This window comes from Dendrobates tinctorius, unplaced genomic scaffold (genome assembly GCF_039654945.1).
Source record: "Dendrobates tinctorius isolate UK_male_01 unplaced genomic scaffold, ASM3965494v1 ptg000372l, whole genome shotgun sequence".
Classification (NCBI taxonomy): domain Eukaryota; kingdom Metazoa; phylum Chordata; class Amphibia; order Anura; family Dendrobatidae; genus Dendrobates; species Dendrobates tinctorius.
Genome location: NW_027362038.1, coordinates 368,026 through 395,516, shown reverse-complemented (window position 1 = coordinate 395,516; position 27,491 = coordinate 368,026). Strand labels below are relative to the sequence as shown.

Below are 27,491 nucleotides of genomic sequence, written 5' to 3'. Positions count from 1 at the left end.
CAATGGGAGGCTAGAAGCTGCTATAACCCGATCAGTTCTGCTACATACAGGCAATGATCAGATCACCTGCATGTAGCAGAGTTGCTCACTTGCTATGAGCGCCAACCACTGGGCAGCGCTCATAGGATCCGGCAGTGACAACCATAGAGGTCTGCTGGAGACCTCTGGTTGTCATGCCAACCTATCGGTGACCCGCAATCATGTGACGGTCACTGAAGTGCGGGATTTCTGGCCCATCATGTGCAAGAAAAGATGTAGGCTCAGCGCCGGAGCCCACATCAAAAGGAGGGAGTCTGACATCAGCATACAGTTACACCCGATGTCAGAAAGGGGTTAAAGGGGATTGTTTTTACAGAGACAGAAGTGGTAATTAATCATGTATACATACAAATAATTACAAAAATACACAGCTTCTAATGGTAAATAGTATAGAGTTAAGACAAGAAAATATAATTTGTGTAAATCGTGTAGATATAAAAATTCAGGCAAATGTCAAATGTTCAAAAACACAGAAAAAAGGCAGAGATGCTGACCTGCCCAGACCTCCAAACAAACGCACTATCAGGGTGAGTGAGCCCATATAGTTAGGATGGGGGCAACACAGGTGCAAGAATACCGATGAGACAACCGCTCACAACCTACCAATGTATGGAGGGGCGGTTGCTTGGTATATTAATGCACAATGAAGACTTGTATGCTCCGCTGTTCACACAATGGTAATGCACAGCATCCAGGCTAACAGCCTATTAGTTACGCCCATACTATTAGATCAGGCGGGCTGCCTAGCGCCATCCAAATGCATCCCATGTGAACAGACACCACAGTTTACAAGACCGAATGGGCCCAACTGCACCCTGAAAAATATAGTGCAAAAAACACATATAAAAATATGAGAGGTATTAGTAAATATTTTGGCCAAAATACGTAAGCAAGTAACCCACGTCATGCGTTGGCCTAAAAAAGTGTCAAAGGACTTACAGAAATTGCTTCTTCTACTTCCACCACTGCTGCTGCTGCTAATATTTTGGCATTGAAGAATTGACGGTCCAGAGGTTGGAAGTCTACAACCACGATTCGAACTGTGTGCTTCACTGCTGTCTTAGGGAAAAGCTCTCTTAAGGTTGTGTAAAAGCGTGTTTCAATACTCCAGCATTCGCTGTTCCCTTTCTAGGGCGGGGATCGTCTGGCAAAATTTGGTTTTATAACGTGGATCTAAGAAAGTGGCAACCCAGTAGTCAGCATTATTCCGTACCATAACTATACGGGGATCATGTTGCAGATAGTGTAGCAAGAAGGCACTCATATGTCGGGCTCTACCATGAGGTCTAAGCCCAAAGCCCATGCTGTGTTGGTGGCTGGGTAACAATGAGGCTCATTTCCTCCGTCCCATCCCTCCAACCACGAATAACAGAGAGGGAAGTATTATCCTCTTCATCTTACAGTTGCTCGCCCATCACCTCTTTCTCCTCCATTTGTTCCTTGGATCTTGCACCTTCGATAACAGCGTGTCTATCACCACCCCCACTCGATCACAGTAATCCACCCTCCCTTGGCACCCACCTGTGTGGTGACAGTCTTGAACTTAGAGACAGTATTATCCCTTCTGCATCCGCCTCTGCTTCCTCCTCTTCTGGGACCACCATCTCTTCCCGCAGGCTGTTCAATGTCTTCTCCAGCATATATATGACCGGAATAGTGATGCTGATGATGGCGGCATCAGTGAGAACTATCTCAGTAGCCATTTTGAAACTGTGCAGAAGGGTTCAGAAGTCCTTAATCTGTGCGCACTCTGTAAATGTGACATGCGCCAGGTCCATACTGCGTTGGCCCAGGCTATATGACATGACATACTGCGTCAGGGCTTGTTGCTGCTGCTACAGTTGCTCCAACGTGCACAGTGGAATTCGATGAGGAGAGGGGTGTGAACAGCAGAAATGAGCACACAGCTTACGTGCCTTCTTGAGCAGTTCACCCAGGCCAGAATAGTGGTGGAGAATACGCTGTACCACCAAGTTGAGGACATGAGCCATGCAAGGCACGTGTGTGGGCTTGCCTTGCTGTAGGGCCGCCACCAAGTTTGCACCGTTATCACCTTCCCTGCATGCAGGTTCAGCGGAGACAGCCATTGATCACACTGAGCCTGGAGAACTGTCCACAACTCTTCAGCTGTATGACTGCAATCTCCAAGACATATCAATTTTAAGACTGCCTGATTGCAGAGAGCCCATGTTGTGCAGTACGGAGGTGGTGGGGGTCTGCTCCGCACTTGGAACGTGTGTCTCATTAAGGCAGAGGTTGAGGGCACAGGTGGAGGCCCTAGAGGTGATAGAGGAGGCAAAAGCAGTGGAGGAAGTGTTAAATGTAGAGGTTTGTCCTGCAAACCTTGGGGATTCCAAGACTTGTGGAGCAGCACCTGTTCCCACAGCCAGTAGAGTCACCCAGTGCTCAGTCAGCGAGATGTAACCCCCTTGGCCATACTTACTCGTCCAAGTGTCTGTGATGAAATGCACTCTAGCAGACAGCGATTTTGTCATGGAATGGGTGATGTCTGCGACATGCTGGTGTAGCACAGGCACAGCTTTCTTAGAAAAGTAATGACTACTGGGTAATTGGTACTGGGGGACTGCGACGGCTATGAGATTTCGTAAACTGTCTGTATCAGGCAGAAAGGCAGCATTTCTGTGGCCAACAAATTGGAGATGGTGGAGTTCAACCTCTTTATTTCCTCCTACGCATGACAAAGCTATCTTTTATGTGACCACAACTGCGGAACCATGGGCTAGCTGCAGTGCTGAGAGAGGGCGGAGAACGGTGAACCAGACAAACTGCTGGACCGTGAGAGAGTTGCAAGCGGAGATGTTACTGTGGTTTGAGAAACTTGTGGTGTGATCGTTCTCTTTGATCAGTCAAAATCTAGGCTTGTCCGGTTCCGTTACATCTGAAGGCGGCATCTCAGTCAGCGTGACTGGAGCAAGTACAGAACTTGAGGTTTTGTGGTTGAAGACCTGTGTCTCAATAGTTGATACAGTAACCGAGGAGGAGGAAGCAGCAGATGTGATTGATGGGGCGGCTGATGGTTGTTGATGTCCGCTGGTCCGCATTTTTGTGCAATTGAATTCCCACAATAAAGCATGCTAACATAGTTAAAAAGAAGATTTTTGTCCATCCAGTTCAGCCTATATTCCATCAGAATAAATCCCCAGATCTACGTCCTTCTAAAGAACCTAATAACTGTAAGATACAATATTGTTGCGCTCCAGGAAGACATCCAGGCCTCTCTTGAACCGCTTGACTGAGTTCGCCTTTACCACCTCCTCAGGCAAGGAATTCCAGATTCTCCCTGCCCTAACAGTAAATAATCCTTTTCTATGTTGGTGGAAAAACCTTTTCTCCTCCAGACGCAGAGAATACCCCCTTGTGACCGTCACCTTCCTTAGTATAAACAGATCCTCGGAGTGATTGTATTGTCCCCTTAAATACTTATACATGGTTATTAGATCGCCCCTCAGTTGTTTTTTTTCTAGACTAAATAATCCTAATTTTGCTAATCTCTCTGGGTATTGTAGTTCCCACATCCCCTTTATTAATTTTGTTGCCCTCCTTTGTACTCGCTCTAGTTCCATTATATTCTTCCTGAGCACCGGTGTCCAAAACTGTACCAGTACTCCATGTGCGGTCTAACCAGAGATTTGCACAGAGGCAGTATAATGCTCTCATCATGTGTATCCAGATCTCTTTTAATGCACCCCATGATCCTGTTTGCCTTGGAAGTCGCTGCCTGGCACTGGCTACTCCAGGTAAGTTTATCATTAACTAGGATCCCCAAGTCCTTCTCCATGTCAGATTTACCCAGTGGTTTCCCGTTCAGTGTGTAATAGTGATATGGACTCCTTCCCATGTGTATAACCTTACATGTATCATTGCTAAACTGCATCTGCCACCTTTCGGCCCAGCTTTCCAACCTATCCAGATCCATCTGTAGCAGAATACTATCTTCTCTTGTATTGACTGCTTTACATAGTTTTGCATCATCTGCAAATATCGATATTTTACTGTGTAAACCTTCTACCAGATTGTTACTAAATATGTTGATTAGAATAGGTCCCACACCAACCCCTGTGGTACCCCACTGGTCACAGCGACCCAGTTAGAAAATATACCGTTTATAACTACCCTCTGCTTTCTATCACTAAGCCTGTTACCCATTCACACACATTTTCCCCCTGACCCAGCATTCTCATTTTGTGTGCCAACCTCTTGTGTGGCACGGTATCAAACGCTTTGGAAAAATCAAGATATACCACATCCAATGACTCACCTTGTTCCAGCCTATAGCTTACCTCTTCATAAAACTGATTAGATTGGTTTGACATGAGCGATTCCTCAAAACCCCATGCTGATATGGCGTTACACAGTTATTCTCATTGAGATAATCCAGAATAACATCCCTCAGAAACCCTTCAAATATTTTGCCAACAATAGAGGTTAGACTTACTGGCCTATAATTTACAGGTTCACTTTTAAAGCCCTTGTGTTGATTGCGCATGTGAAATTTCATACAAGTAGTCAAATTATTGCACTTTTTACCTTGGCTCAGTTTTTTTTTTTTTGCAAAGTTGGCAGATTACATGAGTTGGCTCATAATTTGCAGTGTCAAAAAAGGCCCAGAATAGGCAACCCTTGCCACCTCTGCAAACTGCAGACCCATGGACGCTGCTGGTCAGAGGCACAGTTGTGGCTGAGGATGCATCGCTCGTCGTGGCTGCCTCACTGCGTGTTTGCGATGTACAGCGCAACCTAACCTCATCTTCCTCAGATGACCTACTCAGCTGTGTGTCTCTATGTTCACACCAACTGGGATCTATCACCTCATCATCATCATCCTCTGTGTTATCACATTCCTCGCCATTGGAGTCACCCTCCTCCTCTTCTTGCCCTGACAGCACAGTACAATCCATATGAGCCTCAGATATCTGAGTCTCATCAGGACCATCTCCCCCAGGGGTAAGCGTCTGCTGATGAGGGTCAGGATGCTGTTCAGACCATACTTCGTTCTGCCCCGGATCCAGCTAAATAAATGGGCATCGGTGCAGATTTCCTCCTCTTGACTCTGTGAAGCTTTTGAGTACACTTTTGATGAATTCATGATAGAATGTGTGAACAGCTCTTCAGACTCACCCATCTGTGGTTCCGTACAGTCAATTGTGTCAAAGAAATGGTTAATCCTAGTTCTCTAAATTCTAGAAAAATAACTGAAAAACAACTTGTAACCCATGACACCATTTTAATTTTTATCATCTGTCTACGTGGTTAGATAATTCTGCCAGTGGTCAGTTCCAAATCTCTCTCATAATAAATGTCTAGATATGTTGAGGCCAAATCCATTTCCTGGCCAACAGGATATGGTTCCATGAACTATTAAATTAATAAAAGGGAAATGCCAAAAACTCCCATTACCTCCAATTAAATATATCTTATGATACATGATACAGTTGACATCTTGTTATATAACTATCATTCTTGCCAGTTATTGTGTAAGCTCTCCGCCATTTTTGTTAATTGTTACACAATATTACGGAATTGTCCATATTTGTTCATTTCCTCTTCTGATGAGCTATAAAAGATCTACCCTGACCCTCCCAATAAAGGAGATTAACTTGAAAGACAAGCAACCTGTGTCTCTCTTTTTATTTCTCCACTCCTAGGATCCTAGGTAAGAGAAGCTCTAAGTGAGCTTTACCTGAGGTTGGTGACTAGAAAAGAAATCCTGACACTGACAACTTGGAGGCCCACAGCGGGATTGCATTCCCTTTTAACTATCGATTTGGACTGAAAAAGATTGCCTTGCTTTTGTCAGGGAGAGCATTTTTGCTCGCATCCTTTCTTGTCTCCCTCAGGCAAGGTAGGTAGGTCAGTCTGTCTGGATCTTTGAATGGGAATCCCCTCGGGTAACAAAATTTAAAAGATTTAGGTTTATTTTATTTTTGTCTCTTTGCTTTAATCTATTTTGTTTTTGTGTCTTTGTCTGTTGTTGCATATTTGCACTTGTTCATCTGTCTAAAAATACTAACCATCTTAACATTCTAATATTATGTGCTTAATGTTGTTGCAAAGTAAAGACCGGGCAATAGACCAAAAGTGCTGTTAACAATTGTTTTGTTTCAGGATGAAGTGCGATGATTTTTCATTTGTTTTGTCTGTATCTATAACAAAGGTTCCTGTCTTTCTGTTTGTAATGATATCAGTGTTTGTTAATATTGAAAATATTGCAATCAAATTGTCTTGATCCTGCTTTGCTGCTTTGCTATACTTGGTTTATATTTGTTCTAACTTTTATTCTTCTTTTGTTTGTTGATGCCTTGTCAAATGTTAATTGATAAGTAGTACTGATAATGCTGTCCTGATATGTTGCTATGTCTGTGTTGTGGAGCACTAAGCTGCGCTGTTGAGATTGAGAGATGGAAGCGATTTAGCAGAGAACATGATAAATGGATTAAGAAATATGGTTATGAGGAGCAAGTGGCCGCATGGATGAGAACAGCTGAGCAGCATGATCCATATTTTAATACTGATAAGAATGATGACTAGAGGGAGTTCGCCCAAAGTAGGAGAGGGAGAAATCAAATAGCGCAGGGACGAGCAGCAGCCCCTCCTTTACAGCGACAGTCTGTGTCCGCAGCTCCCTGCGCCCCTTTGAGTGAGAGTAGGGAAATCTCTCTTAGTGACTCAAATGTTACCAGTAGTTGCAGTCCTACAAGGGACAGAATCCAGTTGGTAAGTAGTAAAATGATAAGAATTGGTTGATTGTTTGGTGTGAATCTGCAAAAATAAAATTAAAGGATTATCAAAGGAAATTTGATAAATGATGGGTGCTCAGTGTATAAAATAGTTTTCTTACTCAAAGCAGTGAGTAAGATAAAACTCTCTAGTTAGTTGCTACTTGAAAAATTTACAGGAAGGTCCTGGGTGGGAGTTTGTAGTGAAGAGGGAAAATCACGTGAAGACAATCTATGGGAATGTAAATGTTTTTTGTATGTAACCCGGTACTCAGATAGGACGCTAATTAGAGGATATAGTGAACCAAGCAAGAGTTTCTACAAATAGATGCGATTCATGTTTTTGTCCATTGGCACTAGAGCATTTTTGATAAGATGCGGGGAGCGGGAGAGTACAGAAGTACTGCGTGTATAGATGTGATTGAAGTGTCAGACAGATGCTTACCATGTGTGTACCATATGCTGTGTGATAAGGGTCTGTGTTCAGTTCACCAGTATAGGCGCAGAGTATATTCTTGTCATATGCATTGTTCAAAAGCTGGGTAGATGTATTGGACTCTAGAGGGTATATGCCAAGGTGGCAAGATAATATCACGCACGAATATTATCTTATTGAACCCGGAGTGGATTCAGGAATAGACCTTCCATATTCAGAGTCTAGTAAGGGCTCAGATCCAGATGTATGAGGAGTATATAGCGCTTGTGTTTGGAGCTGTGTTGTTGACAGTAATCTGTCTGATTATTTGGGAGAGTATGTATCAGCATTAGGACAGAACAGAGAGCTGCGGTTCAGGTTATTGCTTTGATAGTGGGATTGCTGGCTATTGTAGGTAGACCAGTGGGATCCGGCTAATACATAACAGGGCTGAAGACAGGGGTCGCTACCCTTGACAGCTGTTATGGGTGCTAGGCACACCAGGTCAGGGCAGACTACGGATCCGAGATATAAGATAAAGGACCTGCAGGATTATGAAGCAGTTAACAATACCGCTGACAATTCTTGAAAAGGCAGAAGTGCCAAGGAATGGATGTTTGGATGCTGAGAGATACGATGAGTGTTTAAGTAAGGATCATGCTGTGTGGATTGGAAAATGTGATTATGGTGTGCAAGTTGCAGCGTGGATCAGAACCTCTGAATGAGATGGTCTGTTTTATTACTAAGAATGATGAAGTTATTACTAAGAAGTTATGATGAATGATGAAGTTAATACTAAGTGTGCTGAAGTTAGAATGAGAGAATGTATGTCAGGCAATCTGCAGCGTCTCCACACACAGGCTGCTCCCCTTCCCAAGATCAGTCTGTGTTTCCACAGCTCCCTCCACCCCTGTAGTAGCGGAGGGAATGAGACCGGCCCCCCTTAACCCCTTCACTACCAAGGGTGGTTTGCACGTTAACTCCCGGGCCAATTTTTACAATTCTGACCACTGTCCCTTTATGAGGTCATAACTCTGAAACGCTTCCATGGATCCCGGTGATTCTGACATTGTTTTCTCGTGACATATTGTACTTCATGTTAGTGGTAAAATTTCATTCATATAACTTGCATTTATTTATGAGAAAAAGGGAAATTTGGCGAAAATTTTGAAAATTCCGCAATTTTCCAACTTTGAATTTTTATGCCCTTAAATCACAGAGATATGGCACACAAAAAAGTTAATAAGTAACATTTCCCACATGTTTACTTTACATCAGCACAATTTTGGAACCAAAATTTTTGTTTGTTAGTAAGATATAAGGGTTAAAAGTTGACCAGCGATCTCTCATTTTTGCAACACCATTTTATTTTTACGGACCACATCACATTTGAAGCCACTTTGAGGGGTCTATATGATAGAAAATACCCAAAAGTGACAACATTCTAAAAACTGCACCCCTTAAGGTGCTTAAAACCACATTCAAGGAGTTTATTAACCCTTCAGGTGCGTCACAGGAATTTTTTGAATATTTAAAAAAAATTAACATTTAACTTTTTTTCACAAAAAAAATTATTTCAGGTTCAATTTTTTTTATTTTACCAAGTGTAACAGGAGAAATTGGACTGCAAAAATTATTGTGCAATTTGTCCTGAGCATGCTGATACCTGATATGTGGGGGGGAACCACTGTTTCGGCGCATGGCAGAGCTCAGAAGGGAAGGAGCGCCGTTTGACTTTTTCAATGCAAAATTGGCTGGAATTTTGATCGGACGCCATGTCGCATTTGGAGAGCCCCTGATGTACCTAAACAGTGGAAACCCCCCACAAGTGACCCCATTTTGGAAACTAGACCCCCTAAGGAACTTATCTAGATATGTGGTGAGAACTTTGAACCCCCAAGTGCTTCACAGAAGTTTATAACGCCCAGGCGTGAAAATAACAAAAAAATTTTTTTCCACAGAAATGATATTTTTGCCCCCAAATTTTTATTTTCCTAAGGGCAACAGGAGAAATAGGACCCCAAAAGTTGTTTTACAAATTGTCCTGAGTAGGCTGATACCCCATATGAGGGGGTAAAACACTGTTTGGGTGCATGGCAGAGCTTGGAAGGGAAGGAGCACCATTTGACTTTTTCAACACAGAATTGGCTGGAATTGAGATCAGATGCCATGTTGCGTTTGGAGAGCACCTGATGTGCGCAAATAGTGGAAACCCCCAATTCTAACCCTAACCATAGCCCTAACCCCAACCCTAGCCCTAACCCTAGCCCTAACCCTAGCCCTAACCCTAATCTGAGCCCTAACCCTAGCCCTAACCCTAATGGGAAAATGGAAATAAATACATTTTTTTAATTTTATTATTTTTCCCTAACTAAGGGGGTGATAACGGGGGGTTTGATTTACTATTTATGGCGGTTTTTATGTTTGACCACATATTGAGAGCTATAATTTTTCCATATTTTGACCCACCGAGTCATGTGAGGTCTTATTTTTTGCGGGACGAGTTGACGCTTTTATTGGTATCATGTTTGGGCATGTGACATTTTTTGATCGCTTTTTATTTCGTTTTTTGGGACGCAGAATTTACAAAAACCAGTGTTTCATGAATTTCCTTTGGGTGGTGCGTTTACGCCGTTCCGGGTGTGGTAAAATTTATAAGGCGGTTTTATTCTTCGGGTCAGTACGGTTACAGCGATACCTCATTTAGGTCGTTTTTTTATGTTTTGGCACTTTTATGCAATGAAAACAATTTTATATAAAAAATAATTATTTTTGCATCACTTTATTCTGCGAGCTATAACTTTTTTATTTTTTCGCTGATGATGCTGTATGGTGGCTCGTTTTTTGCGGGACAAGATGACGTTTTCAGCGGTACCATGGATATTTATATGCGTCTTTTTGATCGCGCGTTATTGCACTTTTTGTTCGGCGGTATGATAATAAATCATTATTTTTTGCTTCGTTTTTTGTTTTTATTTTTTAAGGGGTTCGCTTAAGGGGTTAACTATTGGGACAGTTTTATAGGGCGGGTCGTTACGGACGCGGCGATTCCAAATATGTGTACTTTTATTGTTTGTTTTTCTTTTTTATTTCCAAAAAATGAATTTATTGGGGAATATTTTTTTTTTTTTTTTAATTTATTTGGCGATTTTTTTTTAATTATTTTTACACTTTTTTTTTATTTTTTTTTAACTTTATTACAATGTCCCAGGGGGGACATCACTGTCCTGTGACAGATCGCTGATCTGTCACATCACAGATCACTGTGACAGATCAGCGATCTGTCACAGGCACTGCACAGGCTTCCTCATGCCTGCGCTTTGCAGGCACTGAGGAAGCCAGCTTCCTGCAGGCCCCCGGAGGTCCCCGTCGCCATATTGGATCCGGGGACCTGCAGGAAAGGAGTCCCCCGCAGCAGCGCTGCACATTGCGCTGCCGTGGGGGGCTCAGGGAAGCACGGAGGGAGCCCCCTCCCTGCCGATGCTTCCCTTTAACCCCGGTACACCGCGATCGTGTTTGATTGCGGTGTGCAAGGGGTTAACGTGTCGGGGGCGGTCCGTGACCGCCCCTGACACATTGTGCCGGGTGTCAGCTATGATAATTAGCTGACACTCGGCCGCGATCAGCGGCGCTCACCACGTGGGCGCCGCTGATCGCGATGACGTAATATTCCGTCCATGGTAATTAGGTCCATGGTCACATGGACGGAATATTACGTCATTTGTAGGTAAGGGGTTAAGCAGCCCAAAGAGCGAAGTTATGTGCTGACAGGAGATTTCTGTCTGCAGCCTTAACATCTGTATAATTCTATACGCCCCATCTCTGGTAGACCCTGGTGATATACCATCAGCCAGGGGTCCCATAGGTGCCAAACACGGGGGGAGGACTGATCCCCGTGTCTCCGCAGATGCAAACTAGCTGACTTGTATATGATGCTTCTCCTCTATACTTATTACCCTTGGGTCGCCACAGGGGTTCACAGACAGTCTCTGCACTCCGGTAAGGAACAGCCCCAAGCAATTCCTACGGAGGGGAGAAATGAGGAAACATTTTACATTTCACTTGCAGACAACCCTTACACCTCATAACTATGATTTGAAAAACCCCAGAGAAGCCAGATTTGTAAAAATATGTTACTGATAGGACTGAAGGAAGATCTGAGAACAGAAGTGATGAGAGTACGGCCAGAATGTATATACAATCCCTTCCCATGTTCAGGGGATAGAGGACCAGATTACCAATAGGAAAGTGAAGAAGCAGCAGAAGGCGACTCCTGTTATGGTGAATACACCTCCGGATGCATTTATTAATGCTGTGAAAACTGTGGTGCAGGCGGCAGGTATACATCACAGGGGGAGAGAAGAAAAGGAAAGAGGGGAGAACAGACCCGGAGAAGTGGAAACAAGAATAGCGGTTCCCCCACAGGATGGTCCAATCACTATCACACAATTAAATCTTCCTCCAACAAATAAAATGCCTGATTGATTGGGGGTGAGCCGTACTAGAATATATAAGAAAAAGGATATGCCACAACAATTCATGACAGGGAAGATGGTACAGGGATTAGGAGCAGGAGGAATGGTTCATCCTTTGTATGAAACAGAACCCATGAATGTGTGAATAGCTCAGACTACTGACTTATGTGCCCAATTGTTAGTTTCAGAGAAATGTCCGCTGAACTTGATAGGCGCTGATATTTTGAATGCTGTCAATGCAATCATTAAGTTTGGGAAAAAGGGAATTACTGTTTCAGGCCCTTTATCGGAAGAAGCACTATCCACGGTGATGTCCATGATGCAGTTAGAAGAACAGGAAAACCAACAGGTTGAGCAAGATGAGGAAATACTGCAGATGCTCGAGCAGATAGCAGCTGCACTATGGGTAAAAGATAAAACAGATGTGGGTTTAGGATAGTGCCAGTATTCATTAGATTGAAGCCAGGAACTGTACCGGTACGTATTAGACGATATCCCCTGAGCAGAGAGATCAAACAGGTCCTGTATGTCTAATGGAAACAGCTTCCTTGTTAATATTTTTGTACCATGAAGGATGTAAGGTGTCAAGAGGTAACTGCAATTAGCAAAGGAAAAAGTTCTTTTCTTAGGTCATTGCATAGAAAAAGCCATAAGCCAAGCAATGGAGCTCACTTCCATCTGCCACTGAGTATATTCCTGGGGCTGACCAGCTACTGTAGAGAAGCCATGCCAACTGACCCCGGAAGCAAAAGAGGGGTTCAAGAACTTGAAGTAGGCCATTCTCTCAGCCTCGGCTCTAGAAATCCCAAATTATGACCTCCACTTCCATTTGCTTTGTCATGAATTGGGGGGGGACATGCTAAGGGTATACTGTAATTTTAACATGGCTACTTGCCAATGTGCAAGAGACACCAATCCCTAATGTAGATCAAGAGTTTTATGTAGATTTGTCACAGATTTACCAAGATGAAGTACCTTATGCAGGTTATTCCGTGGTTGATCAACATAAGGTGGTACAAAGTAAAGCTTTGCCTTCTAGGATGTCTAGGATGTCTACTCAAGAAGCTGAATTGAAAGCACTCGCTGAGGCGTGTGTAATCGCTGAACATTTGACAGAAAATACTTTCACAGATAGCCGCTATGCATTTGGCATCTGCCATGATTATGGTCCCATATGGAAGAGCAGAAAGCTTGTTGGTTCCTCTGGTAAGCCCATTAAAAATGCAGATTTGGTGGCCCAGCTCCTTAGAGCATTGGAGCTGCCAAAAAAAGTTGCTATAGTGAAAGTGCAAGCTCACACTAAGGAGCGCACTAAGGAAGCCGAAGGCAACAACCGAGCTGATATTGCAGCCAAGGTTGCTTTGTTCCCTCTTCCCGCAGGAACATACACTGTACAGGTGTCAGGGGAGGTGGATCTTCAATTACTCCAGAGCCTGCAAGACCAGGCCTCTGCACCAGAAAAGGAAGAATGGCAAAGGTACGCAGGTGTGAAGGAAGAAGATGGATTGTGGAGAGCGGACGGTAGGTATTGCTTGCCCAGGGCATTGTTCCCTATAGTGTGCTCCCTCTCCCATGGATTAACACTCCAATCCAAGGATGGAATGGTAAGCCAGGTAAAAGCAAGTTGGGTCGCACCAGGGTTCCATTATGCAGCTGCAAAATTCGTACAGGGATGTGTAATCTGTGCATGCCATAATGTAGGGGAAAACGGTGAAGGTGCCACCAAAGTGCACCCCCAGGCCATTGTACCCTTTTCAGCGACTGCAGATTGATTTAATTCAGCTTCCAAGAATAGGCAACTATGAATATGTGCTGGTATGTGTGGATCTTTTTTCCAACTGGCCAGACGCATGGCCCTGTGCTCATGCAAATGCACGCACCGTGGTTAAAAAGCTGTTGTCAGAAGTTGTTTGCAGATTTGGAGTGCCAGAGGTAATTGAAAGTGACCAAGGTAGTTATTTCACTTCACAGGTGTGCCAAGGAATCACCCGAGCCTTAGGAATGGAGCAATCATTTCACACTCCCTATCATCCTCAGAGCAGTGGCAGGGTGGAAGGGTTAAATGGTACACTGAAATTGAAAATTCAGAAAGCAATGGCAGAAACAGGTAAACCATGGACTGAGTGTCTTCCCATTGCATTGTACACTGTTAGGGTAACTCCCAACCGAAAGACAAGTTTGAGTCCATATGAGGTATTGTTTGGGAGCCCTCCCAAGACAGGATTGTACTTTCCCCGGCAGATGCAGGCCTCTCATTCAAATATGACGGCCTATGTGGGAGCATTGCAACAGGTGTTGCAGCAAATTCGTATGACCTTAAGCCTGGTGACTGGGTGGTGACGCGAAAGCACCTGAGGAAAAGTCTAGATCCTCACTTTGAGGGACCCTATCAAGTCCAGCTGATCACGCCCACACACGTCTCGCTGCAAGAAATTTTACAGGAACTAAAAGAATGGAATTTGGGAAGTACTATCCATTCTTGTTTCTCACTGTAATATTATCTATTCAATGTAAAAAAGATAATGATGTCTTTAAACCATGGGATAATGACGTGTCAAAACTGTGGGCTAATAAATTTGTCCAGTACCATAGCTATATTGCCCAAGTCCGAAATTTATCCAACTGTTGGATCTGTTCACATGCTCCCATTGCTGCAAAAACTATGCCATATTTCGTAACTCCATTGACAGAAGAGGAGCTGTTCAGAGGAAAGTGTTGGGAAATGCGGGCCCTCAATCTGGCTGAGCAGCAGAGTCAAACTTCTGCTGCCTTGTCTATTACTGGTTGGACAACAGCCGTGGTTCCAAATAAATCTTACCAGAAAACAGGAACCTGTAAATAAGCGACCAATCAATTTGTTTGAATTTAAGGAATATGATGGAAACTGGGGAAACAAGGCTACTGATAAAAATTATATAGGAAAGGTGACAGATCAGGAGCTAAAACTTAGTTTTGCAGTAAAAACTCCTTTTTCCCTGGGAGATAAGCAAATTTGTAGTGACCAAGTGTGTTTAGAACGATTCCTACATGATACTAATTGGACAAGGAATCATTTCTTCCTTTATGGTAATACAGCACAATGTACGGCAAGAGAGGCGGTTCATGTAGATGAAGAAACTGGAGGAGGTCAGTATGGAGATGGAGCAGCTGAGATGTCCATAAGCATTAATACAGACCCAGAATGTCAGCCATTACGATATTATAGGGCAGTCACTACAGATCTGGAGAACTCCTGGTGCCTCTACACTGACACCACCCGGTTGGTTTCAATAGCAATAGCTTTTCTTAATGAATTTCAGTTTGAATTACCGAAGGGAGTTTATATAGTCTGTGGGAGTAATGTGTATAGGTGGATTCCTAAAGGAGCTGAAGGAGCATGTACACTGGCTAGGTTAGAGCCGGCCACCTGGGTATGGGATGAAAAGGACTTCCCTTATAAAAATGTCCCTGGTCACATGATAGCAAAGCGTAGTGCACCTTCTCCTAGCCACCCAAGCATTTAATGCACACTCCATGGTATCTTAAGACCGGAATGGTCCTCACTGGTCCTCTGGGAGTTATGTTCGGAACTATAAGAAATGCTCAGATGATAGAAGAATTGGGTGATATCTTTGATAATGTGACTGAGTATTTATTTGATGCCATCAATGTAGGATCTGCTTATATGAGGCAGCTAATTGTCATAACCAACCAACACTCTATGGTGCTCGACTATCTCACAGCATCTCAAGGGGGATTCTGTCAGGTAGTGGGACCCGCCTGCTGTCACTATATAGATCCGTCCGGACTGATGAGAGTCACTCATGACATAGAACAAGCTAGGCTAATAAAGGAAGGAATACGGAAGGTTAATTCCCTGGAGGACCTGCCCCTCCCTGAATGGCTCGCATGGTTAAATCCTTTGAATTTGTTTAAAGGGATAGGGGATGGATATCAGGAATAATTCATTTCCTAATTCAAGCAGTTTTTGTGATATTGGTTCTTGCAGTAATGATAAGAATATTTGTTTTACTCATAAAGAAAATTATTGGCTCAAATTGTAAATGTTTTCCAGGTAAACGTAGTGATTCAGAGATCAAGCAAACCCAAGTGCTGACGACCTTCATAACCACCGTTCAGCGTGAATGTACATTCTGCAACAAGCAAACTGCAGTAGACCTGGCTGATTGTCTGCATTGTGGAAAACCGCTGGTCTGAACAAAGCCAAAGACAAGAACTTTACAAAGAACTACAACAATGAAGATTACATTCTTTATGGATTTTAAATGACTAACACTGATGAATAAAGATATAAGAATACATATATACTAATATATCAAAATATACGTTACCATGTATTACAATAAATATGTATTCGCTATATCTTAACATATTACACACAAGACAGACATAACCCCCCTAATAAAGTCTGTATTCCTCTGAGATAGGGCAATAAGTAGAAGAGAAGTAGGGAAAGGAGGTCTGATTCTCAAGTATAATCTGAATGGATACACAGCAGGACTGGTGTCCCATGATATACATAGGACAAGCCGTGTATTTTTTGAAGTAGGGTTATCTTGCAGGCCTTGGAAAAAGGCAAGGGCAGATAGAGGTAGGTAGACAGATAAAAAAGAGGGGAGTTGTTAAAGAAATGGTTAATCTTAGTTCTCTAAAGTCTCGAAAAATATCAGAAAAACAACTTCGTAACCCATGACACCATTTTAATTGTTATCATCTGTCTACGTGGTTAGATGCTTTTGCCAGTGGTCAGCTCCAAATTCCCCCTTCTATATTTCAATAATGTCTAAATATGCCGAGGCCAAGTATCTTCTTGGCCAAAAAGCACTAACAGGATATGGTTCCACGAAATGTTAAATTGACATAAGGGAAATGCCAAAACCCCCACATGTTCCCGTCACCTCTAATTAAATTATATCTCATAACTCATGATATAGTTGACATATCATTATATAACTTATCTTTCTTGCCAATTATTGTACAATCTTATCTGTATTTTGCCAATGGTTACACAATGTTACGGAATTGTCCATATTTCTCCATTTCCTTTTCTGGTTTGCTATAAAAGATCAAGCCTGCCCCTTTAATAAAGATTTACTTGATAGACAAGCAACCTGAGTCTCTCGTTTTATTTCTCCACTCCTAGGTTCCTAGGTAAGAGAAGCTCCACCTGAGCTCTACCCGAGGTTGGGGACTAGAGAAAAAATCCCGACGCTGACAATAGAGACCCACATTAAATTGCACCTGAATGAAGGTAACCCAGTCTGATATATGCTGCAGGTAAAAGTAAATGACCTCAATGTCAGCACGATTAAATAATATCACGGCTGAGAAAGTACTAGAGGATTGCTGCATAAATCCACAAAGGTTCAACATAAAGGTAAAAAAGGGTAATACCTATGAAAACTGCAGGTCTCTGGTGAATGTGAATGACGCGACCTCCCTCACCCCAACACGTGTTTCGCACTAGCTTCTTCCAGGGAGTGTCTATGTGGTGGGCCTTCCGGGTTTAAATATACCCAGGAACCAATCAGAGAGCATCATAAGGTAATGAAGGCGTGAACTTTCTGTGACATCACGAAACACCTCTTATGGCGCATGTCTAGATCTGCCCTGATGTATGAGTCACTTCCCAATGATGTGCTCCCTTTGACTCCAAGCGGACATGCAAGAGGTGGAGCACTCATAGAAGCGAGCACCAATGCCTAAACTGTGCAGGCGCACCTAGTGTTCGAGATACAGTGATCACAAAAAGATTGTGTCTAATAAAATTACTAAAAAGAGGGGTTTATAAATTTCATATATAATGAATTATGTGCTCTTATTGACAGGCTCAATCAAACTGAGATCAATGTGAAACCTTTAAATATGGAAGAAGTCTGGAATTTCTAGATATTTTTATTCCTGCCTCTCCTGACGGTCATCTGAATACCGATATTTTTCGTAAGCAAACAACAACTAATTCCTTTTTGCTGGCACAATCTTCACATCCGAGATCTAAGATAAATGGAATACCGATTGGTCAATTCCTTCGGGCAAAAAGAATTTGCTCACATGATCAAGCATTTGAAAAACAGTCTGAAGATCTTGTCAGAAGATTTCTAGAAAGAGGCTACAGCAAGAGATCAATTAAGCGGGGATATTCGAGAGCTTCAAAAATGAGCAGGGACCAACTTCTCTATGGGCAATCCACAAATAAGAATCATCAAACATGGATACGGTACGTTTTATCTCTACTTTTAATGGCCAATGGAAAGGTCTCGCGGAGATAGTCCATAAACATTGGCACACTTTCCTAATAGATCCGATTCTGAAGCAATTACTTCCATCTACCCCGAATTTTGTGGCCAGAGGATCTAAAAGTTTGAAGGACATCTTGGTGCATAGCCACTACGTTTCAGAAACTAATAAAAAAAGAGCAAAGAAAAATACGGGTAAACCCTGTTTTTTCCCATGTGGTATTTGCAAGGGATGTCTTAATTTGGTAAAAACAAGCACTTTTCAGAATCAGGATGGGTCCAAAACTTTTGAAATAAGAAGGCATATCAATTGTTCCTCCCAGGGTGTTATCTATCATGCCCAGTGTCCGTATGGGAAGATCTAGGAGGGTCTTACCACACGTGAACGTAAGATCAGAACCCGTGAGCATGTGAGGGACATTGAAAAAGCCAAGAACATTCCAGATGACTCGCTTTTGAAAACCTTGCCTAGGCATTTTAAACGTTACCATCAATGTAATGCAAGTGGTTTGATGATTAAGGGAACAGATCAAGTTGTTTTGGATATCAGAGGGGGAGATCTATCTAAGATCCTTGCCCAAATAGAAAGCCAATGCATACATCGGCCGGGCACGAGGAGTCCGTTGGGCCTTAACGAAAATGTAGGTTTTGCCTCTTTTTTGTAGAGATCTATTGTTTGCGGCATCTCTTTATGGGGTGGGGTTTATTTTATTTGGCTTTCCTTATGCCTGTGCTTGTTCCTATCTGTTCCCTTTCTTCCATATGATCTCTTCCATTGGGATATTCCACACTTTAGAGGAGACCTTTCCTGTTATAAGAAGAATCGTTGAGGGAAGAAGAATTATACTATGTGGACTATTAATTACTCTGTGTATTGTGCATGCTCATTCCAATGTACAGGACGATATCTTGGCTATATTTGATATCCTTTTGGCCTGCTTTTCAGGGATTCCAGCTTTATTATATGTTTTGTATTATTATTCCTATTCTGCATTTGATGGAATCATTAGTCTAATTGTTACATCCTTTCATCAGGGTTTTGGTAGATGCTGTGAGAGCATGCTTAGATAAGTGTGAATTCTATTACTAGGTTTTTCTAGTCTCCTTTCTACCCAATTTTTTCCTTTCATTTTTTCTTTTTCTTCCTTTTTTTGCTGCGTGGAATATTTGTATTGGAATTTCCCTGTGATCATTCTAATTATTGATATAGGGTGTTAGTTTTTTTCTGTGACCATTCCACTCCTCCTTGTGACTATCTTTGCACCATAAACACTATTGAATATATAACATTATAGAATTATCACATTCATGGTAAAGGAATAAAGATGAATTCCAAGTCATTATACTGCGGTTCTAGTTCATTTTATAATACTTGCACTATAGGCACTTTTACACTTTAATAATTATAATATATTATTCCTTTAATAAAATCATTATCTATGAAACTTATAAACCCCTCTATTTAGTAACTTTATTACACACAATCTTTTTGTGATCACTGTGTCTCGAGCACTAGGTGCGCCTGCACAGTTTAGGCATTGGTGCTGGCTTCCATGAGTGCTCCACACTTACACCTCATGCATGTCAGCTTGGAGTCTAAGGGAGCGCATCATTGGGAAGTGATTCCTACATCAGGGCAGATCTAGGCATGCGCCATGAGAGGTGTTTCGTGATGTCACAGATAGTTCACGCCTTCATTACCTTATGATGCTCTCTGATTGGTTCCTGGGTATATTTAAACACACAAGACCCACCACATAGACACGCCCCCGGAAGACGCTAATGCGAAACACGCGTTGGGGTGAGGGAGGTCGCGTCATTCACATTCACCAGAGACCCGGCATCAGCGTTTTCATAGGTATTACCTTTTTTACCTTTATGTTGAACCTTTGTGGATTTATGCAGCAATCCTCTAGTACTTTTTCAGCCGTGATATTAGTTAATCGTGCTGACATTGAGGTCATTTACTTTTACCTGCAGCATATATCAGACTGGGTTACCATCACTCAGGCGCCATTTAATGTGGTCTCTATTACATTCAGAGTGAGCTGCCTGTAGTGTTGTCACAGATTATTTCCACAAAGTATTTTTTTTCAGTCACGATATATTCAGTTATTTTGACACTGAGGTTATTTAATTAAGTTACATATATCAGGCCTGATTTATATTCAATGTGTTTTTTAATACTGTGGTGTGAATATTCTCTACATTTATAGAGATATTACACTCCTGTTGGAAATTATATATAATTACTTATGTGCAAGGATTCACATTTGTCTGTGCGACTATAATAACTAATGGCATGAATGTTTTGAGCGCCTCCTGTTGGGCATTTTTGTAATTTTTTTAAATATTTTTAATGTTTTTTCAATAAAATTTGATATTTTATTCTCATACTGTATCTCTTCATGATTTTTGGTGCCGTCATGGTATATTGGCCCAAAAATGTTTGTTTCAAAGAAAATAAGACATATACATATTTGGTATTGTCGCATTCTGAATCACTTGATCTATCAATATAAAAAAAGAATTAACCCGATCGCTAAACGGCGTAACAAGAAAAAAGTCAAAACGCCAGAATTAGGTTTTCGATCGCTGCAACCTTGCATTAAAATGCAATAACGGGCGATCAAAAGATCGTATCTGCACCAAAATGGTATTAAAAACGTCAGCTCGGCACACAAAAAATAAGCCTTCCCCCAACCCGAGATCATGAAAAATGGAGATGTGACGGGTATCGGAAAATGGTGCAATTATTTTATACTTTACCTAATGAAGAGGAGTTATTTTTACTGATAAATGTTTGTTTTGGGTCGTTTATTTTCTGTTGGTATTTGGTTTATTCTATAAATCTCCCATATAATATTCTCACCTTGAATTTATCCTATAAAACTCCCATATTATATTCTCACCTTGAATTTATCCTATAAAACTCCCATATAATATTCTCACCTTGAATTTATCCTATAAAACTCCCATATAATATTCTCACCTTGAATTTATCCTATAAAACTCCCATATAATATTCTCACCTTGAATTTATCCTATAAAACGCCCATATAATATTCTCACCTTGAATTTATCCTATAAAACTCCCATATAATATTCTCACCTTGAATTTATCCTATAAAACTCCCATATAATATTCTCACCTTGAATTTATCCTATAAAACTCCCATATAATATTCTCACCTTGAATTTATCCTATAAATCTCCCATATAATATTCTCACCTTGAATTTATCCTATAAAACTCCCATATAATAGTCTCACCTTGAATTTATTCTATAAAACTCCCATATAATATTCTCACCTTGAATTTATCCTATAAAACTCCCATATAATATTCTCACCTTGAATTTATTCTATAAAACTCCCATATAATATTCTCACCTTGAATTTATTCTATAAAACTCCCATATAATATTCTCACCTTGAATTTATCCTATAAAACTCCCATATAATATTCTCACCATGAGTTTATCCTATAAAACTCCCATATAATATTCTCACCTTGAATTTATACTATAAAACTCCCATATAATATTCTCACCTTGAATTTATTCTATAAAACTCCCATATAATATTCTCACCTTGAATTTATTCTATAAAACTCCCATATAATATTCTCACCTTGAATTTATTCTATAAAACTCCCATATAATATTCTCACCTTGAATTTATCCTATAAAACTCCCATATAATATTCTCACCTTGAATTTATCCTATAAAACTCCCATATAATAGTCTCACCTTGAATTTATTCTATAAAACTCCCATATAATATTCTCACCTTGAATTTATTCTATAAAACTCCCATATAATATTCTCACCTTGAATTTATCCTATAAAACTCCCATATAATATTCTCACCTTGAATTTATCCTATAAAACTCCCATATAATATTCTCACCTTGAATTTATCCTATAAAACTCCCATATAATAGTCTCACCTTGAATTTATTCTATAAAACTCCCATATAATATTCTCACCTTGAATTTATTCTATAAAACTCCCATATAATATTCTCACCTTGAATTTATCCTATAAAACTCCCATATAATATTCTCACCTTGAATTTATCCTATAAAACTCCCGTATAATATTCTCACCTTGAATTTATCCTATAAAACTCCCATATAATATTCTCACCTTGAATTTATCCTATAAAACTCCCATATAATATTCTCACCTTGAATTTATCCTATAAAACTCCCATATAATATTCTCACCTTGAATTTATTCTATAAAACTCCCATATAATATTCTCACCTTGAATTTATTCTATAAAACTCCCATATAATATTCTCACCTTGAATTTATTCTATAAAACTCCCATATAATATTCTCACCTTGAATTTATCCTATAAAACTCCCATATAATATTCTCACCTTGAATTTATCCTATAAAACTCCCATATAATATTCTCACCTTGAATTTATCCTATAAAACTCCCATATAACATTCTCACCTAGAATTTATTCTATAAAACTCCCATATAATATTCTCACCTTGAATTTATCCTATAAAACTCCCATATAATATTCTCACCTTGAATTTATCCTATAAAACTCCCATATAATATTCTCACCATGAATTTATTCTATAAAACTCCCATATAATATTCTCACCTTGAATTTATCCTATAAAACTCCCATATAATATTCTCACCTTGAATTTATCCTATAAAACTCCCATATAATATTCTCACCTTGAATTTATTCTATAAAACTCCCATATAATATTCTCACCTTGAATTTATTCTATAAATCTCCCATATAATATTCTCACCTTGAATTTATCCTATAAATCTCCCATATAATATTCTCACCTTGAATTTATCCTATAAATCTCCCATATAATATTCTCACCTAGAATTTATCCTATAAAACTCCCATATAATATTCTCACCTTGAATTTATCCTATAAAACTCCCATATAACATTCTCACCTAGAATTTATCCTATAAAACTCCCATATAATATTCTCACCTTGAATTTATCCTATAAATCTCCCATATAATATTCTCACCTTGAATTTATTCTATAAAACTCCCATATAATATTCTCACCTTGAATTTATCCTATAAAACTCCCATATAATATTCTAACCTTGAATTTATCCTATAAAACTCCCATATAATATTCTCACCTTGAATTTATCCTATAAAACTCCCATATAATATTCTCACCTTGAATTTATCCTATAAAACTCCCATATAATATTCTCACCTTGAATTTATCCTATAAAACTCCCATATAATATTCTCACCCTGAATTTATCCTATAAAACTCCCATATAATATTCTCACCTTGAATTTATCCTATAAAACTCCCATATAATATTCCATCCTTGAACGCACGCCGCGTGCATCATGTTTTTGTACAATTTGTGAATAATATATATAGGTTCTCCCCGTCTGAGTTATTTTTGAAGGTCAACAAAATACGATTTTCCTGTAATTCATTTCTCACACTCTCGGTATAATAATGACTTTTCCCTGTGTGGGATTTTTGATAAAAAGGTTGACAACTAGTTGGACATCCCCTTCTCATTCCTCATGTTTGGTCCTGTTACAATAAAAACATATACACAAACCTCCCATGCTGGCACCGTCTCAGCGGTGTCGGCACTTGCGTTCTTGGGTCTCTTTTGAGGTTTTTACGTCATGTGAGCCCTGTGCCCAATCAGCGCTGACGTCACTGTCCCCACCTTCAGACAAATCAAGCATCATGAGGCCGTTAGAGAGCAGCCGCAGCCCTGGCTTCATGTTGATGTTCAATACATCCGAAGAAAGGAACAGTGAAGCTGCCGCTGATTGGGCGCAGGGCTCGTGTGATGTGAGAACCTCACATAAGCCCCGGGACAGTGAGTCTCGACACCGCTGAAGTGGAGCCGGCACGCCAGCTGAGTATGAGTTTTTTTATTTTTTGTTTTTTTCACAAATAAACGCAAGTTATATGAATGAAATTTTACCACTAACATGAAGTACAATATGTCATGAGAAAACAATGTCAAAATCACCAGAATCCATGGAAGCGTTCACCAGTTATTACCTCAGAAAGGGACAGTGGTCAGAATTGTAAAAATTGGCCCGGGCATTAACATGCAAACCACCCTTGGGAGTAAAGGGGTTATTGCAAAAAATGTGGTCAAATATGTGCTTAGTATCCCCCATCCTGGTATATATGGTCGCCTCACCCCCATCCTGATACACAAGGCCCCCTCATCCCTATCCTGGTATGCATGGATCCCTCATCCTTATCCTGGCAGGAATGATCGCCCTCATCCCTATATTAATATGCAGGGCCCCCATCTCATCCTGGTACGCATAGCCCCATCCCATTTTCCCCCACCCCCATCCTAGTATGCATGGCACCATCAGAAAACTTTAAAAAATAAAATTACACTTACCTACCCGGCGCTCCCTCGCTGCATCCTGCTCCGGTGTCAGTAACTGCTTTATGCTTGTAAGCAGCACATGGCAGGGACGTCATGCGTTGCTCACAAGCAGAGCACAGCTGCCGGAGTACTTACCGGGACTGTTCATTGGAGATCGGGGTGACTATTCATTGCTCTTCAGTAGCGCGCAGTGTCAGCCCCCGGCTTCCTGCTGCTGCCGGCGGTCACGTGTGCCGCTACTTAAGAGAAATAAATATTCATTGGATTCATCAATCATTCATCAGGAGACTATTTAATACTGAACTATATTCAAGCGGGACTAGACGAAGAAAACCCTAAAATCATGTATCATGTTATCCGAAACAGTCAGAAAACTAGCCCCATATTGGGCGACCCCAGACCTCAGACTATATACTGTGTAAGTTTATAAGCCACTCCAGTGTCAGGAATAGATAGTATGTGACAATACCGTATATACCACTCAGGGAACACTTACCTTTCAGAGATAATTTCCATATTCATACTAAATAATGGCACAGATCTCCCAGACATTATGACTGCACATATCCCTAGTCTTTATACCGATATTGCACTCGTTCCCTGACAGACCGCAGCATGGCCATTAGTTAGAAGCTGCTAATGATCTTTGGAGCAGGTAAGTTTTCCCTGAGTGGTACATATTGGGCCGTCTGAAGACTGAGTTTAGTCTAGGACAATTTGTCTGCACTACTAATTATCAGCAGTTACATTACCAAACTAGGGCAGTCCCTATAGGAGAAAAACACAAGAATTATAATGTATTTTCACATACTATCTATTCCTGACACTGGAGGGTCTTATAAACTTACACAGTATATAGTTTGAGGTCTGGGATCTGCCAATATGGGGCTAGTTTTCTGACTGTTTCGGATAACATGATACAGGATTTTAGTTTTTTTTGTCTAGTCTCACTTGAATATAGATCAATATTAAATAGTCTCCTGATGAGTCGCCTTTGGTGAGGACGATGAAACCCATAGAAATGAGAGGCTTGGAGAGTGAGTGTGTATACGTCACCTCTACCTATATACTGAGATGTGGGGTACATGTTTTTTCTATTAGTCACCTATTAACTAATCTTCAGGGGGTGAATTATGGGTACAGTTTTACATTTGGAATTAATAAAGCTTAGTTTTATCCTTTTGTCAGCAAACATGAGGAATGACAAGAGACAACCCATTTAAGAAGATTCAATTTTGGTTAAAACTATTCCAACACTATGAACATAAAAAAGTCTTCTCCCCTATGTGATGTCTCTGATGTTTATTCACAGTTGATTTCCAAGTAAAATATTTCCCACATGAAGAAAATGAAAATGGCTTCTCCTCTGTGTGAGGTATCTGATGACTAACAAGAAGCGCTTTCCGGTTAAAACATTTCTCACATTCTGAACAGGAAAAAGGCTTCTCCCCTGTGTGCGTTCTTTGATGGCGATCAAGATCTATTTTCCATTTAAAACATTTCCCACATTCTGAACATCAAACAGGCTTCTCTCCTGTGTGAGTTCTTTGGTGTTCATCAAGATTCCCTTTCTGGTTAAAACATTTCCCACATTCTGAACATGAAAAAGGTTTCTCCCCTGTGTGAGTTCTTTGGTGATTAACCAATTGTGAATTCCAGTTAAAACATTTCCCACATTCTGAACAGGAAAAAGGCTTCTCCCCTGTGTGAGTTCTCTGGTGACTAATAAGATGACATTTCTGGTTAAAAGTTTTCCCACATTCTGAACATGAAAAAGGTTTCTCCCCTGTATGAGTTCTTTGGTGATTAACCAATTGTGATTTCAGGTTAAAACATTTCCCACATTCTGAACAGGAAAAAGGCTTCTCCCCCGTGTGAGTTCTATGGTGATTAACCAAATCTGATTTCCGATTAAAACATTTCCCACATTCTGAACAGGAAAAAAGCTTCTCCCCCATGTGAATGCTCTGATGTCTAACAAGAATCGCTTTCTGGCTAAAACATTTCCCACATTCAGAACATGAAAAAGGTTTCTCCCCTGTGTGTGTTCTCTGGTGATTAACAAAATGTGATTTATGTGCAAAACATTTCCCACATTCTGAACAGGAAAAAGGCTTCTCCCCTGTGTGAGTTCTATGGTGATAAACCAAATCTGATTTCTGGTTAAAACATTTCCCACATTCTGAACAGGAAAAAGGCTTCTCCCCTGTGTGAGTTCTATGGTGATAAACCAATTGTGATTTCCAGTGAAAACATTTCCCACATTCAGAACATGAAAAAGGTTTCTCCCCTGTGTGAGTTCTCTGGTGAGTAACAAAATGAGATTTCTTGTTAAAACATTTCCCACATTCTGAACATGAGAATGACTTCTTTGCTTTAGGTGCAGTTTGTTTTTTATTGCCTCTTTTGTGACTTTGATTTTCCTTAGTAGTCAGTAATGAATCAGAAGATGGGACCTGTTTCATAGGATCAGATGACAGATCTTTGCTGTGAATGGATGATGGTATATCTGGAGTACTGGCAATCACTTCAGTTGTATCTTGTAGGATTTCAAGATCATCAGATTTAAAACTTGAAGATGTCGGCTGTCCCTCTGATCTCCTGGTACAGTCATCTGCTAAGATAAAAAACAGTTATTATTTTTTAATAAAATATCCTTGAGTTTTATATTTTTGAACATTTCTACTTAAACTGTCCATAAAAATAGCAAGCTATGTAAAAAAACTTTAATTATTTACCAAGACAATGACAGTTCACAGTCTAATAGAAAACCTTGTTGGATGAACCAGTAGTGTGTGGTGTTCAACTGTTTGTTCATTCTGCCTCCCAAATATCAAATAAAAAGAAACCAATCAGTGTTATGTAGGCAAAAATAATACCAATTCTCATCTCAGAAAAAACAAGTCCCCACTCAGGTCCATCATCTGTCAATAGAAAAACAGATAAGGCAGATTACACTTAATGCTATAATTAGGGTTACTGTTAGGCTAAAGTTAGGATTAAGATAAAGAATTAGGCTTTTCTCAATTGTCTCCCCAATAATTGGGTCATGTCACATCAGTCATGTCAGAGTTTTCTTTTTCCGGAAAAAAATAAATAAATAAAAACGAATAAAATGTCCCGTCAGTATTATAGTGCAGAGGAGGCTTATGCACTTTTATGTTCTGACAGTGAAGAAAGTGCAGT

The 27,491-nt window shown here is 40.5% G+C and overlaps 1 pseudogene; it reads right to left on the bottom strand.

Moving 5' to 3' along the window:
* Nucleotides 1-25,558: 25,558 nt before the first annotated feature.
* Nucleotides 25,559-26,930, bottom strand: LOC141075810 (uncharacterized; annotated as a pseudogene).
* Between the last annotated feature and the right edge of the window lie 561 nt (nucleotides 26,931-27,491).